This window comes from Malania oleifera, chromosome 1, assembly GCF_029873635.1.
Source record: "Malania oleifera isolate guangnan ecotype guangnan chromosome 1, ASM2987363v1, whole genome shotgun sequence".
NCBI lineage: Eukaryota > Viridiplantae > Streptophyta > Magnoliopsida > Santalales > Ximeniaceae > Malania > Malania oleifera.
Window position 1 is genome coordinate 125,238,261 of NC_080417.1, and position 17,190 is coordinate 125,255,450.

A 17,190-nucleotide genomic window follows, 5' to 3' on the forward strand; every position below is an offset into this window, starting at 1 on the left:
GGTGATTCCCACACTATCAAAGATTCGGGTGCCTGGTCTAGAGTTCGGTTTACCAAACTTATGTGTTCAGTCGCTCGAGGCTATTTTGAACGTATAAGTTCGGACTATCGAATTGGTAGGAAAAGTTAAAAACAAGGTTCGATCGCCCATGGACGGTATGTTCAAAATGGTTCGGTTGTCCGAAACCCAAGTCAACAAGTTGACTCGTCAAGGGTTTGGTCGCCCGAAACCTTATAGTTTTGCCCTATAAGTCCATTTTCACTTCAACTAATTCCTCTAATATTATAAGTGATTTTGGGGACATTCTTATTTATTTGTGCAAGAACCTAGGGTCTTTTCTAAGGTTTTAGACATTTTAACTTAGCCTAAAAATTCGGCGTCGGTCGACTGAAGTTTTATCTAAGGTTATTTGATTTCCAAGGATGTGTAGGGACTTAAGGTCTTTTGAGCTTATTAGAACTTACATGATATGTAAAGATTATTATAAACATTTTTCTTATGTTACTATTACAGACTCAAATTAATATAAATTATAATAAAAAATAATTCTTTTAGGTCTTTAGACTTAAAGTTTTCATATGCTATCAAGTGATTTGCTCATATAGACTTGTACACAAATTTGATAGATATTAAATATATGAGTATTTTACATAGCTAAAAAGTAATCTCCTCTTTTGCATGTTGAATAAATTTCGGAATATATCATTTTATTTATTTAACATCTATCAGTGCATTTTCCTTCCGCACCCGCTCTAGGTCTCTCTCTGACCCTGACTCCCTTCCTCCATTGGACGGCGCCGAGCCTCTCCTTCCCCGGTGGCGGTGCTGCCCGCTCTTTCCAACCCAAACCATCGCGCCGTTGCATGCAGATTCACTGGAGACTCCAACTGGTTATCGTGATTTGCAGCCTGCCATGATAGCTTGCTGAGTCCGCACGTTGAAAGTCTGAAATCTTGTCATGACTGTGGCTGTTGAACATGAAGATGACGGTGTCGCTGCCGTCATCGGCGTTGATAGTTATGATATCTTCATTGCTGGCTCATTCTTGAAGAAAAAAGACGAATGTTGTCGCGAAATGGGCCCGTGGGTTTGATCAGACAGCCCGACTCTGCAAATGTATGGAACGCGAAGAGCTTGGGCATTCTCTTTCTCCTCTTGTAGGACTCGAAGATTGGAATTGAACTATGCTCATGCAGAGAACCAGGAAGAAAGAGAAAACATAGAGAGGGGAGAAACAGGGAGCTCATATTTGGTCTGATCTGCTGTTCGTATGGTTTCATTTCAAAGGATTCACCTGTGTGTGCTCCAAGTGTTCGAAAGAATGACACAAAGGAGCTGTGATTCACATTGCTACGGCTTACAGTACCAGACTTGTCGAACTGGTATTTCTCATTCCAGTATAGGATTGGTTTTTGCTAGTGATAAAGGAGTTCTCCTCTCCTTGCAGTAGCAGATTTGTTGGAATGGTTTGTAGCAATAGTTGTTTAAGATTTGGTTTATTATCATTCCAGTAAAGGATTATCTTTTATTGGTTTTCTGATGTCCATTTGGATATGTTAATTTCGCTGATTTTGACAGGGAGGATGGTGTTCGTGTATTTGTTCGCATCGTCTTGAGTTTGTCTGAATTTCAGTGTTTTTGTTTTTTTTTTTTGTTTTGATCGGATTTTCTTATTTCCGATTGCCTGTTGTGTTGCTCCGGCTATGCCGTGTCTCGTCACTCCTCCTCAGAGACAGTTGATCTCTTCATCTGAAGCAACTTTAGATCTTGCCTTGATAAATTTCAGTTAATACTGCAGATATCTAGATCTGCTTTTGTCTTCTTCTTCTTCAGAAATTTCTTTCTGATAGATGGTGCTGTCTTTGATCAACTCCGAGCTTTTTCTCTTGAGCGTCAAGTTCCAATGGTTCTTGTTTCGTGTTATAAGTCCGTTGAGTTCGATTGAAGAACTCGCCTTCTAAACGAGCCGGAGTTTCTTGAATTTTGAAGGAAGTTTTTCGCAGGTTTTTCCTTCGTTTTTGTCTCACTGCTGCCTTCAGCTTGGCGATATTGTTTTGGTCTTCACTTCGCAGCAATTTTCTTCTTCACCGGCACATTTTAATTCAATCGTCGGAGTTGAGAACTTTGAATTTCTCGAAGTTTCAGAGCAATCTCCAGTTTCTCCCGACGTAGTTGTCTTTCTCATCATTTTCTTGTTTTCAGTTACTCCAAACCAATTAGGTCTCACAATATTCTGATTTCAAGCCAGGCTGCTGTAAGCCCAAACCCAAGCCCAAGCCCACCAGTGATTGAAACTTACAGATTACACAACCCTGGCTTCCTTCTCTTATTTTAAAAGCCCATAATCTCAACACAAAGTATCCCATCACAAGTTAAAGGTTTGGGTGTTCCTTCTTTCTTTTGTGTATTTTTTATAAGAGACTTGCAAACATACCATCGTCCGAAAGTATTGTACATATTTTTTAAGAACATGATCCTGAACAATGATAATAATTTTGGAATCTGAGATTTTAGTTCACCGATGCCAACTGTGTATCTCTCTCATCTTGCCGATGTCGAATGTGCGTCTCTCTCGCGCCGACGCCAACTCTTCCTCTCAAGATCTGTGAAGTAGTTTCTCTGATAGCAAGATGGAGATGGTGAATATTAGAGTTGTTAATTCAGTTGTTATTTTAGTTGTTAATTCAGTTGTGTATTCTTGAATTGTCAGTTTAGTTGTTGTTAATTCAGCTGTTAGTCTTAGTTGTTAAGTTCAGTTATGGATTATTATATATACATACCCTTGTAATCTTCTTTTTTGCATATTGAATAAATTCCGGAATATATAATTTTATTTATTTAACACCTTTGTTCTTTTGGGTGGAAAATTGTTTAAAGTCAAATTTACTGAAAAAAAATATTCATAGAAATTAGCTCTACCCTCTTCTGAAATTATTAATTTAGTTGTGAACTAACACTAAACGTTTTCTTTAATATTTGTGACAATTGTTCCGAGCAAAATTTCACAAAGATGCTGCTTGATTATGCACCTCTAATAATCTGTTGTTTACAACAGGGAGTTCTCAGGTTGGTTCGGCTTGCCCCATCTAAGAAGAGAAAAATCCACATTCTCCAAGATGTTAGTGGAGTAGTGAAATCATCAAGGTTACATTTTCTGAACTTTTTTTTATTGACGCCATTCTCCATTGCTATCACTTGTTTATTTTTAATGAAACCACAATCTTATGCTTTTGTTTTCTAGCATTGCTTGAACCTTGATGTCATTTATATATTTTGGTAATTTTCAGGATGACCCTGCGTCTGGGTCCGCCATCCTCAGGTAAAACAACATTGCTGCTGCCTGCTGGCACTTGCAGTGAAGCTTGATAAGAACTTTAGGGTGTGTTTCCATTTCCTGTTACAGTTTTTTATATGCTTGTTTGTTTGTGTAGTAAGTTGTATTGGCATTAAGATTTTATTTTCTACTTTTGCCTGCTGATAACTCGGAGCTGTCAACAGGAAATGGGAAAAGTCACCTACTGCGGTCATGAATCGAGTGAATTTGTCCCTCAGAGGACCTGTGCTTATATTAGTCAGCGTGATCTTCATTATGGAGAAATGACAGTGAGACAGACATTGGATTTCTCTCGACGCTGTTTGGGGGTTGGCACAAGGTATTAAATGCCAGAAGAACTCTCAAGGCGAGAGAAACAAGAGGGAATCAAACCAGATCCTGAGATAGATACATTCATGAAGGCCACAGCATCGGCAGGCCAAAAAGCCAGTTTGGTTACTGATTATGTTCTCAAGGTGAATTAATTCCAAAAACTGGTACATTTGTCTTCTTACACAAGGAGCCGAGTTTAAACTATGGTTAAATCCTCAAACTTAACTGATACTTGAATTGGATATTTGTGCTGGTTCTGGTTGGTGACGAAATGAGAAGAAGAATTTCTGGTGGACGGAAGAAGCGTGTGACAACTGGTTCGTTTATGTGTTAAACACATTCATTTCCCTTTTTCTGGATCATGAGCAATTAAAACCTATTTCCCGCATTCTGATAATTTTGGGTTTGAACTTAAATCTGTGCAGGAGCGATGTTGGTAGGACCAGCAATGGCTCTTTTTATGGATGACATATCAACTGGGCTGGACAGTTCCACAACTTTCCAGATTGTCAAATTCATGCGGCAAATGGTTCGCATTATGCATGTAACCATGATCATTTCCCTTCTATAGCCTGCACTTGAGACATTTGATCTTTTTTATTGAGTGATGTTACCCCCAAGACTCTCCAGAGTTCAAGACGTGTTTCACGTAGCAGTGATGAGGAAGTACGTGCCAGACCTTTCGCACGTGCTAGGTGATGAACCTTTAGAGATCGCTGATGCATTAGCATACGAGGAGGTACCAGTTCAGATTATGGATCAGAAGGTACAGAAGCTATGTAAAGACCCAGAAATTTTAATAATTAAATTTGAGAAGAAGGATAAATTTAAAGGAGATTAAGCAGGGTTCGTCGATGAATTTGTTCTCTTCGTTGACGAAGCACCTTCTTTACTTCGTTGACGAAGCCATGTGTCTCATCAACGGGAAAATAGCGAGAGAGGTTATAGTAGAGCCTGAAATTCGTCGACGAAAGTTAGGAGTTCGTCGACGAAATTCTTTCCGAGACTCGTCAACGAAATGACGTGTCTAGTCGACGAAGCCGCCTATATAAATATGCAAAATTCGAGTTTTCAGTAAGATTTTCATGCAAAATCCTTCTCTCTCTTTCCAAACCCATTCCTCTCTCCTTCTCTCTAAATTTCTGGCTTCGATTTTCACCGGTTCGACGATCAGAAGCCGTCACGTTACTCTTGAAAAGATTCTCTTCAAGTCTTCCAGAATAGATTGTTGTTTAAGTCAACTTAGACACCATCCTAAAATCTGGGTAAGTTGATTATTTTGATTTTTAGAACTAGTTGGTTCGGTCAACCGGACGGTTGACATTTCCCAAGTGAGAGTTCGGTCAACTAGGGCGTTGCTTGTATAATCTTGGTCGGTCGACCGAGCGGTCAACTTTTTGACCCGGTGGGAGTTCGGTTGACTGAGGATCTCAATGTAACTGAGTTTAGTCAACCGAACATGTCAATTTGGCATTTTCGACCCTTTTCTCTTTGAAATGTTGTCCCTATTCATATGATAATTAATTTAATTTTAACAGGATACTCATTTATGCATGCATGGAGGACTTAAGGTCAATTTAGGTCTTTTTGAGTTTAAACCCTATCATGCATGATATGCATTAATTATTACAGACCATAATGCCTTAAATATTATAAACCCCGATTAAAATAGAAATACAACAGATAAATATTTCAAGTTTTTATTTTTTCAAATCCATGTGCATCATATAAAAACCTCCAATTGATTTTAAACACAAACTCATCAAACATTAAGTACCAAGGTATTTGTCATAATCAAAACGAGATCTGACCTATAAGGTCAACAATTTTAATTTTTCAAAATGAACAGTGAAAGTAGAGAATATTATTTCGTCATGAGTCATCGAACACATACAATGACGTAAATTTATGTGTTATAGTTTTTTAGTAATAAAAGTTAATATGAAAGGAAAGGTGATGGTCGACATTCCAAAAACACACAAACTTTACTAAACACGACATAAAAAGTATATATATATATATATATATATTTTAAATAAATTAATTAAACAAGAAAGCAACTTTGTTAGCTTTGGTTAATCCATTTCCAGTCCAATTAATTTTCTATCATTTATCATTTCTCAGTCGAGACACTGAATCCGATTTGAATGTTGCGGTTGCAATTAATTGTGTTAATGGAATTTTTATATATTTGCAAAATTACAAAATTTTTAACAATTTCATTGGAAATTTTCAAATCAAGATTTTTAAATTTAAGTTTACTTTTCATAAAATTAAAAAAATAATTAAATAAAATTTTTCATTTTGACATTCAAGATTATAATATGAAATGTATACAATTCATAAGAAAGAAAGCTAGATAGAAATTATAATTAATAACATAGGTTTAACCTAGAAACATAGAGTTAGATTATTTTAAACTCATGGCTACTCAAATAGGCTTGTGCACTTTAACTCGTTTTTAAAAAGCTAAGAAAACAAAGATAAGAATAACCAAGAGAGAATAAAAGAAGTAAAATTAAGCGAAGTTTTAATTTATCAATATTTAAAACTGCAAATAATTCAAACATAAACTTTATTAAATTTTAAATAATATATAAAATTATTCTTGTTACTATTATAATCAATGAATAAATAATATTGATATATTTTGTCAGTGCATGGCATTAGAGTGATACAAATGTGGGGACTAACGTGGAGAAGAAAGTAATTAAAAATTTATTAATAGTGTTACACTTATCACTCATATATTATACTTTTACTGTTATTTTATATAATTATGCCATGCACATAATAATATACACAAAATAGTAGATAAATAATAGTGTAATATTTAGGAGGTAAATATAGCATTTCTGAAAACATATAATCTGTAGGGTGCTATCCTACATATAAACAGTGATAGTTTTTCTTGTTGCTCGAGCAATCAACTCAAAAATAGATATTCTAAGATTTTACTCCAAAATTGTGTTTGGGAGGATGAATTTCGTCTCTTAAATTTGGATTTGGATGAATTTAAGTAAACTTTAATACTATTTTATTTTATATTTTATTCAAATAAAATATTATTCCAAATTCAAAGCCTATCTAAGCATAGCGTAAAGATAAATTGTTTGATTTGTCTACAACAAAATTTGTTAAGGAAGAAGGGGGGGTGGGGGGGTATGATGGTGATGTCCAAAACACAATGACCCAAAAATAAGCATTCCCCTAGTTTAATCAACACTAAGCATAAAGGTCTTCACTTCCACGTGGACATGGATTCCACTTGGGCATTGACCAAGACTTCAAAGAGGATCGTTTTATATATGTAGACTATCCTATACATAGGAGAGAAACCCAACAAATCTCCTCCTCCTGACTATGTGGAGGAGTTCATCATGCTAGCAATCATGCAACACGTTTTATGTTTTTCCCTTGATATAAATTTTGTCATTATATCTGAACCATTGTCATCAATATGAATCTTTTTGACCTCTAACAAGTCAAAATATAGTGCATCTCTAATCCAATGATATTTCACATCAATATGTTTCGATCAAGAATGAAATGTGTGATTCTTACAAAGATGAATCGCACTATAACTATCACAATATAACACATATATCTTTTTCTTGGACCCAAGCTCTTGCAAGAATCTTTTCATCCACAACACTTCCTTACAAGCTTTAGTGGCAGCAATAAACTCAGTTTCAGTAGTAGAAAGAGTAATACATTTCTGTACGTAACTACTATTGCGGTATAAAAATGTCAAATGACCTCTGATGAACTTTCCGATCTTGATCACCTAAAAATAGATGAAGGAAGAGTGGCTTAGAGGACCCAGTGTGTACTCTCGGGGATCACTCTGATGTTTAAGTAAGAGATTGCTTCAAAGAGGTTGTAAGTAATAGTAAATATGGGTTAGGATGAGATTCCGTACCTTTTTGCAGTGCTCCCCTTTCATATTTGTGAGATTTGACCCTTAGAAGATTTGCCATTTATAAGCGTGTTTATGACGTTTGGCGTGAATCCCTTCAATCATCATAGCGATGGCGTCAATTGCTCTGGTCTAGCAATTGACTTGGGCAGTAACTACCCAAGTCAATGCTAGGCCTTAGTCTCCTCTTGACTTATGAGGTGATATACTTTTGGGCTATATCAGTAACTTTGATTGCTAACCGACAATCGCCCTCTTGTGAAAGTAATCAAGTACCCTGATGTAGACTTTTTAATATCAACATCTCCAACCATGCCTGCATTTGTATAACCAAGCAATACAGGTTTTCCACTGTTAAAGCAAACACATAAGGTAAAAGTACCTCAGAGATACTTGAGAATCTATTTCATAGCATTCCAATACTCTTTACCAAGATTGGAGATAAATCAACTAACAAAACCAATTGAATAAGTTATGTCTGGCCTCGTGCAAACCATTGCATACATCATATGGAACTTTTCTCATCTCTTCCTTCTTTTTCTTGGTGGAAGAACACTACTTGGAACTCAACTTGATGTGATTAGCAAGAGGAGAGCTAACTGCCTTAGCCCTCTCCATGTTAAATCTTTTAAGACCTTTCTTAATGTACTTTTCTTGTGATAACCATAACTTTTTGGCTTTCCTATCGCATGCAATTTCCATGCCAAGGATTTTCATTGCTGGCCCTAAGTCTTTCATGGCAAAAGACTTACTCATTTCTTCAATATGTTAATCGTATACATATCATGGCCAATAGTTAGCGTATCATCAACATAGAGAAGGTAATCAAGTGATGGATTACTTAGTTCGTCAATGTAAGAGAGGCAACACAAGGGGATATTTTGTAGGTGATGTGCGGCCAAGTAAAAAGAGAGATCTCATTCGTATGGATAAGATGAGTATTCCAAATCTTCGTCTTTAATTGTCATCATTTGGTTCTTGATTACACGTAAAAATTGCGTAATTGGGCATCTTAACCCGGGCTTTACGTTTATATTTTTAATTAAATGTTTAAAATTATCCAATATTTTAATAAAGTGCCAAAATCATCATTCTTGAACTTTATTGCACTATTTATGAAGTTTTGGTAATTTTTTGTCGTAGGAAAATTCCCGGAAATCAAAACCGACACCTGTTCGTATTTTGTGCATAACTTTTCTTCCCGAGCTCCGATCGAGATGATTCAAATTTCTGGAGAAAGAGGAAAGGATTATCTACAACTTTTGTGTTTTTAGTTTTGTGAGTTAAGGGCTCCAAAAGAGTCAAATTTGTAAAAAAATGAAAAAAAATCAAGTTGCCGGGTCAACCCTTTCCAAACGGGTCGGGTCGTGGCTTCATGGATCCTAGGGCACCCAATTTCCCTTTTTATTCCCCTGCTTCTTCCCCCTGCGCAGGCGGCCCCCGGGGCTCCCCATTCTCTTCTTCACCCTTTTCTTCTTCTTTTTCTTCTTCCTCTTCTCTTTTGTTTCTTCTGCCCTCTCTCTTCCTAGCCTTTCTTTCTTTCTTTCTTTCTGTTCTTCTCTTTTCTCTTCTCTAACTCTTCTCTTCCTTTTTCTCTCTTCTGCCCTCTCTTTACTCCCCCTCTCTATTCTTTATCTCTCTAGCCAGTCACTACTGCTACCAGCAGCCGAAGCCACAGCAGCGAGCTAGACACAGCAACTCCGGCGAGCCTCCTTGCAACCCGAGTTCCAGCAACCACTCCAATACAGCTGGGAGTATGTTGTTCCGAGGCCCACACCAACAGCAGTCTGCTACCAAGAACACAGCACCGGAGCTCCTCTGTTCCTCCAATCCGCCAGCCATCCGAGCACAGCAGAGGACAACAGCCACCATAGCAAATCTAGCAAGCCAAGCACCCGAGAACACCATACCGGAGGCACTCCAGCAACTTCCATGGCAGCAGCTGTTCCAGCATCCCCTGTTTTACTCTCTCTCTCTCTTCTTTTCTCTAGAAAATCTTTTTATTTAATCTCTTTTCTTCTCTCTTATCTTCTTTTAGTTTTTTTTCTTTTGTTTTATTATTATTATTATTGTTATTTGCTTGGATAGTATTCTTTAAATTGTTAAAGTTTCTTTTAGAATTGATTACTTTTGGGATCTTTATTAAAGTAAGAATTTTTATGGGAATATTTAGTCAGGTCTTCATTTTTACTACAATGTTTATTTCTTTATCTAATTGTCTTTATCTTAGAAATTAAATTAGTAACCCTTTTAAAGTTTAATTTTTTATTGAAGCTTGATTAGTTTAGGTTTTTATTAAAGTTTGTGTTTTTTTTTTTCTCGTGTTTTGTCTTCGTTTAAATCGTTAATAGTTTAATTTTACTTCAAGGTCTTGGTTCGCGTTAAAGTCCCGATTTTTAGTGCATGTTTGTGTTTGATTAAGTTTCCATTCCCGCGTGTTTTAATTCTTTATTTGTAATTGTCATCTTTAATAATGTGTGTTTAGGTATTTCCTTGAATAGCCTAGGGTTTCCTTTATTGTTATTTAATTTCGTGCGTGCTAGTTTTAGGACTTTAATTTGTGTTTTCATTTAAGTCTCCACAATCTTGAAAACCCCCGAATCTGAACTGAGTTCAGTAACTTTTATTTTCGATTGGGCAAACGTAAATTTTGAGATTAAACGCATTCCCTGAGGAGACGATCTAGCCCTTGGGCATAATATTACACGACAAAACTCCTATACTTGGGATAGCTTCCGAGCTACTTATTTTTCGAGTGAGTCAGTTCTCCTCTGTTTTCCTCTGGTTTTTATTTACAGGTAATTTGTTTATGTTTGTGTTTGTTTGTTTTGATTACTTATTGGCTTGTTTAGATTGTTTTAGTTGAATAATGGTACAAGTTTTGATAGGCTAGTATTGGTTTTGATGTATGCCCTAGTTTTGATTGTTTATTTGTAAATCTCATGTGACATGTTTGTAACCATGGTATTCCTCTGTCATAAGAGAGGGCTATCAATAAATTTGGAGTTTTCATTAAAAAAAAAAATCATAGAGCAATAAAATAAGAAAGTCACTATCAATTTTTTTTTAATAAAAACACAATGATCAAAAGCAGTTTTTCCATAACCATGTTGCTCCATAACTGATTCAAACCTCCTATACCATTGCCTCGGTGCTTGCTTCAACCTTACAAGCTCCTCTTTAATCTGCAAATCATATTTTCTTTTCCTTTCACATGAAAACCCTCCGTTTGCTCCGTGTAGATCTCTTATTTCAATTAACTTACCATGGAGAAAAGCAGTCTTCACATACATCTGTTCTATCTCCAAATACCTACTAGCTGTTAAACCGAGCACCACTCTGATAGATGACATCTTCAGAGCTAGAGAAAAATATCATCAAAGTTATTCCCCTATTTTGGCTAAAGCATTTCATAAAAGCGTTTTGAATATTTTAGGGTGAAAGAACTCACCTTCTCTGAGATTTGCATAAGAACAAGAACCTTCCTAAGATTTTTAAAATTCCACATATTTTATCTCAAGTTTGAATCTATGGATACCTATTGGTCCTTATCCCCTCATGCATGTCATCTTTTTGTCAAACGAAAGTTTAAAAAATAATTTTTTTTCCAATTATGCCCTCAACCCTTACGAGTTGTGTAACACCTTGAACCCTTAATCCCAGGTCCGGCGCGTTATACCTAATAATCCATAATTAATATAACATATACAGCGGAAAACATAATCATAATCTCCATATAACATAATACCAGAGTTTACTAATTTTAACTATAATCCATAATAAATTATCAATCACCTGCATTTCCATAATTACATATATCTCCAAAACAATTCAGTATTTTCACAATCATTCCTTACTCAATAGCCTTAAAACATAAAGGCATAAAACTTAAATATTTACATTCCCCAAAATTAACATAGAAATATACCATTTTCTTTTTCTATTTCCTGATAATGCTATAAAAACCCTTGAGCTTTCAAAGCTCAATCTCGAGGAAATCCTGAAAAAGATAAATTCATATTCGGGTGAGATACATCTCAGTAAGGGAAGAAATCATATATTAAAATAGTGTGTGGCCAACATAAGTTTATTTATAACATAAGATTTAACATTTGAAAATCCTTAACATAATTTCCGAAATCATTCCCTGATCCTAATCAAACACATGCAAATGTTTAACCCATGAGATTACCTAAGGATAGGGATGATTACCCGCTCATACAAGTAGCACCCCTCTGCTCTGATACTTAGGTAACCCTAAGGTCACAATTAAAACATACCAGAGCACTCACCTTACTCAGTAAGCCCTTAAGTGTTAAATTGATCTCGTACTCACGCATTCAACAATAGTTTACCGGCAAAGGCCTTAAGGATAGGGAATTCTACCCGCCCATATAAGTAGGTTCCCTCTACCCTAGTGCGTTATGCAGCTACTGCCACATCTAAAGCTACTAGTGCACTCGCCTTACTCAATAAGCCCTCAAGCGAAGAGTACGCCTCGCCCAATCGTAACATGTTCTACGTACATACATATTTCTATTATCATAATACATCATTCTTTTCTATCATTATACATTCATGCACATTCATTCCTGTTTATAACTTAACTTTGCATTTCGTTTCACTTTAAGTGACTCTTTCCCATTTACAATATTTACCTTTCTCATTTCATTTCATAGCCATTTCATCGTCATTTCATTACATAACATTTCATTTCATTACTTCGTACTACAGCTGGTCTTTAGCCATCATCAGTTAGTCTACGTAGAAACATGCTAGATCTGCTAACACAGCTCCTTTTAGTTGTCATCAGTTAGTCTACACAGAAGTGTACTAGATCTGCTAACATGACTGTCTTTCAGTTGTCTTACATGTACATGGTTACATTTAACATACACAAGCAACATTGTCCATATCATATTTTATCTCATTGTTTTACTTACTTAGCCTGCATCTCATACATTTAACATATATTTGCACAGATTCTCATACCACACAATTTAACAGTAAAATTCATACATTGCCTGTAAAATAAGTCAACCAACATTTAACGTTTATATACTGAAAATACCTTTCATTTCTTACATGATTATCTTGAAAATATTTTTTCACTTTCATCAGTTCATTTTCGCGTATACATATCTAATAAACAACCATAAACTCGAAAAAAATATAATTTAAACAGTTGGCATTTTACCCATACTGAAATATATACACGTACATATAACACAATTTATTTTTCCATTAAATTCATAAAAATTCTGATTTAATATATATTTTTTCTCTTATTTGGTTTCTTGAACTACGCCAACAAGGACTCCGAAAAATACCTGTGGCGTTCACCCGGACCCTGAAATTAAATTCCTAATTCCAATAAATTATTCCTGAATAAAATATTAATTTAATACTTCCTAGGGCCATAATTTCTAAATAAATAATAATATCCTTAAATTTAGACAAATTACCAAATTTTTCAAATCTCACTCTCGCTTTGGAGTAGGGCCTAGAAAATCACAATTGAAAAATTACCTACGCCAAAATGACGATATTGACGACTAGGATCCTGTAGTGGTGTCCATTCGTCGATTTAACAAAATATTAACGGCAAAATTGAGAAAATGGGAAAAAATTACCTTTTCCCAAGAGCAGTGCCTAAGTCATTCCCATGAAAAATCTATTCCAGTAGAAATGTCAGCAGCGGAACCAGGATTCCAACGGCACCTTCCATTTCCCGATCCGTCGCAAACTCGCCGAGTAATTGGGAGAGAAGGAGAGAGACGGAAACGGACGCAAGAATGTTAAAAAAAATTTCAAAGAGGGGGGGGGGGGTTTGCGTGCAGCCTGTCTTCTTCTTCCTTCTTTCTTCTTTCTTCTTCTTTCTGTCAGATACTTTATATATAAATATATATATATATATATTAAACTTATACTTGTCATATATATATATATATATATATATATATATATATCATTCTAATTAGTTTTTTTTTTAAATCCAATGTAAAAATATTTAATTTAATAACTAATTATTTAATTATTTAATTTATCTTAATTTAATTTAATTTAGTTAATTATTATTATTATTATTATTTTTCCCATGCTATTCTTTTTATTTATTTATCTGTTATTTTATTTATTTATTTTAAATTATTTTAATCCTTTTAAATTTTTGGGTCTTTACATTTTCCCCTCCTTAAGAAATTTTGTCCTTGAAATTTGTTACCCGGTCTTTCATTCCCATAATTCTACGATTTACCATATCCCACATCATAATCTCAACAACACAATTGTATACTTTAAATCCAATACACATCCAAATTCTCCATATAAGGACCCGTCTCACAGCTAAGAAACATCACCGTCGATGGAATTACCGTGGTTTTCATAAACTTTCGAATGAATAAGAAAATCACATAAGTCCGCCAAGAGATTTCTACCTCCAAGTTATAAGATAAAATCCTATACTTCCCTACACCATACCTGCTGCTCAACACCTAACCTAACCCATCCATTTAGCATCCTTATCCTAACAGTTTCCTATACTCTGACATAAATCATCTTTAACTTAATACTCTAACATTTCTATATCCAAGCGATGTGAAATTAATCACACTTCCGGCTAGACATTACTTTAATTCTAAAAATGTAACACCCCGAATTCTTAATCCCTGGTCCAGCGCGTTATACCTCATAATCCATAATTAACATAACATACGCAGTGAAAAACATAATCATAATCTCCATATAACATAATACCAGAGTTTACTAATTCTAACTATAATCCATAATAAATTATCAATCATCTGCATTTCCATAATTACATATATCTCCAAAACAATTCTGTATTTTCACAATCATTCCTTACTCAATAGCCTTAAAACATAAAGGCATAAAATTTAAATATTTACATTCCCCAAAATTAACATAGAAATATACCGTTTTCTTTTTCTATTTCCCGATAATGCTATAAAAACCCTCGAGCTTTCAAAACTCGATCTTGAGGAAATCCTGAAAAAGATAAATCCATATTTGGGTGAGACAAATCTCAGTAAGGGAAGAAACCATATATTAAAATAGTGTGTGGCCAACATGAGTTTATTTATAACATAAGATTTAACATTTGAAAATCCTTAACATAATTTCCGAAATCATTCCCTGATCCTAATCAAACACATGCAAATGTTTAACTCACAAGATTATCCAAGGATAGGGGTGATTACCCGCTCATACAAGTAGCACTCCTTTGCTCTGATACTTAGGTAACCCTAAGGTCACAATTAAAACATACTAGAGCACTCACCTTACTCAGTAAGCCCTCAAGTGTTAAATTGATCTCGTACTCACGCATTCAACAATAGTTTACCGGCAAAGGCCCTAAGGATAGGGAATTCTACCCGCCCATATAAGTAGGTTCCCTCTGCCCTAGTGCGTTATACAGCTATTGCCACATCTGAAGCTACTAGTGCACTCGCCTTACTCAGTAAACCCTCAAGCAAAGAGTACGCCTCGCCCAATCGTAACATGTTCTACGTACATACATACTTCTATTATCATAATACATCATTCTTTTCTATTATTATACATTTATGCACATTCAATCCTATTCATAACTTAACTTTACATTTCGTTTCACTTTTAGTGACTCTTTCCCATTTACAATATTTACCTTTGTCATTTCATTTCATTGTCATTTCATCGTCATTTCATTGCATAACATTTCATTTCATTACTTCGTACTACAGCTGGTCTTTAGCTATCATCATTTAGTTTACGTAGAAACGTGTTAGATCTGCTAACACAACTCCTTTTAGCTGTCATAAGTAAGTCTACACAGAAGTGTGCTAGATCTGCTAACATGGCTTTCTTTCAGCTGTCTTACATTTACATGGTTACATTTAACATACATAAGCAACATTGTCCATATCATATTTTATTCTCATTGTTTTACTTATTTAGCCTGCATCTCATACATTAACATATATTTGCATAGATTCTTATGCCACACAATTTAACAGTAAAATTCATACATTGTCTGTAAAATAAGTCAACCAACATTTAACGTTTTTATACTAAAAATACCTTTCATTTCTTACATGATTATCTTGAAAATATTTTTTCACTTTCATCAGTTCATTTTCGCATATACATATCTAATAAACAACCCTAAACTTGAAAAAATATAATTTAAATAGTTGGCATTTTACCCATATTGAAATATATACACGTACATATAACACAATTTATTTTTCCATTAAATTCATAAAAATTCTTATTTAATATATATTTTCCTCCTTACCTGGTTTCTTGAACTACGCCAACAAGGATTCCGAAAAATACCTGTGGCACTCACCCGGACCCTGAAATTAAATTCCTAATTCTAATAAATTATTTCTGAATAAAATATTAATTTAATACTTCCTAAGGTCATAATTTCTGAATAAATAATAATACCCTTAAATTTAGCCAAATTGTCGAATTTTCCAAATCTCACTCTCGCTTTGGAGTAGAACTTGAAAAATCACAATTGAAAAATTACCTACTCCAAAATGACGATATCGACGACTAGGACCCCGTAGTGGTGTCCATTCGTCGATTTAACCATATATTAACGGCAAAATTGAGAAAATGGAAAAAAATTACCTTTCTCCTGGAGTAGTATCTAAGTCATTCCTATGAAAAATTTGCTCAAGTAGAAATATCAACAGTGGAACCAGGATTCCAACGGCACCTTCTGTTTCCTAATCCGTCACAAACTCGCCGAATAATTGAGAGAGAATGAGAGAGACAGAGACGGACCCAAGAAAGTTAAAAAGAATTTCAGAGAGGGGGGGGGTTGGTGCAACCTGTCTTCTTCTTCCTTCTTTCTTCTTCTTCTTTCTTCTTTCTTCTTCTTTCTGTCAGATACTTTATATATAAATATATATATTAAACTTATACTTATCATATATATATATATATATATATATATATATATATATATATATATATATTATAATAATTTACTTATATATATATCGTTCTAATTCGTTTTTTTTTTTTTAATTCAATGTAAAAATATTTAATTTAATAACTAATTATTTAATTATTTAATTTATCTTAATTTAATTTAATTATTATTATTATTTTTCCCATACCATTCTTTTTATTTATTTATCTATTATTTTATTTATTTATTTATTTATTTATTTTAAATTATTTTAATCATTTTAAATTTCCGGGTCTTTACAAGTTGTTAGCTTCCTACATGTGATGTGATTGAATTTTTCCCCTTTTTTCTCTTATTTGCATAATTCCTTTAAAAATATTTATTTTCCTATTTCACCCTTAATTATATGCTATCAGCATTGTACAATTTGCCCTTGAAAATATTTTTTCCCTTAACTACACACTGCGGCATAGTTCATTTGCCTTCGAAAATTTTTTTTCTTCCTGTTTACACATATTTTTTCATTCAATTTTATATTACATTAATTCGTATCCTATTTCATTAGGCGAACCGAACATTATGCAAACGTACAAGGTATGAATTCGCACATATGTATATTTCTTAAATTTATCATCCTCATTATTAATGTTTCTACATTTAATTTTTAACTCATAAATGCATACTAGAGTTTTATGTTGA

General features: G+C 34.3%; 1 long non-coding RNA gene across 2 annotated transcripts; it reads left to right on the top strand.

Moving 5' to 3' along the window:
* Positions 1 to 715: 715 nt before the first annotated feature.
* LOC131159141 (uncharacterized) lies at positions 716 to 4,487 on the top strand. Of its 2 annotated transcripts, XR_009137738.1 has the most exons (6): positions 716 to 1,466; positions 1,579 to 2,639; positions 3,056 to 3,144; positions 3,288 to 3,379; positions 3,499 to 3,963; positions 4,072 to 4,487. It is a non-coding gene; the product is annotated as an uncharacterized LOC131159141 (long non-coding RNA). The 2 variants fall into 2 exon arrangements; XR_009137739.1 differs by having other exon boundaries at positions 716 to 2,639.
* The last annotated feature ends 12,703 nt before the right edge of the window (positions 4,488 to 17,190 follow it).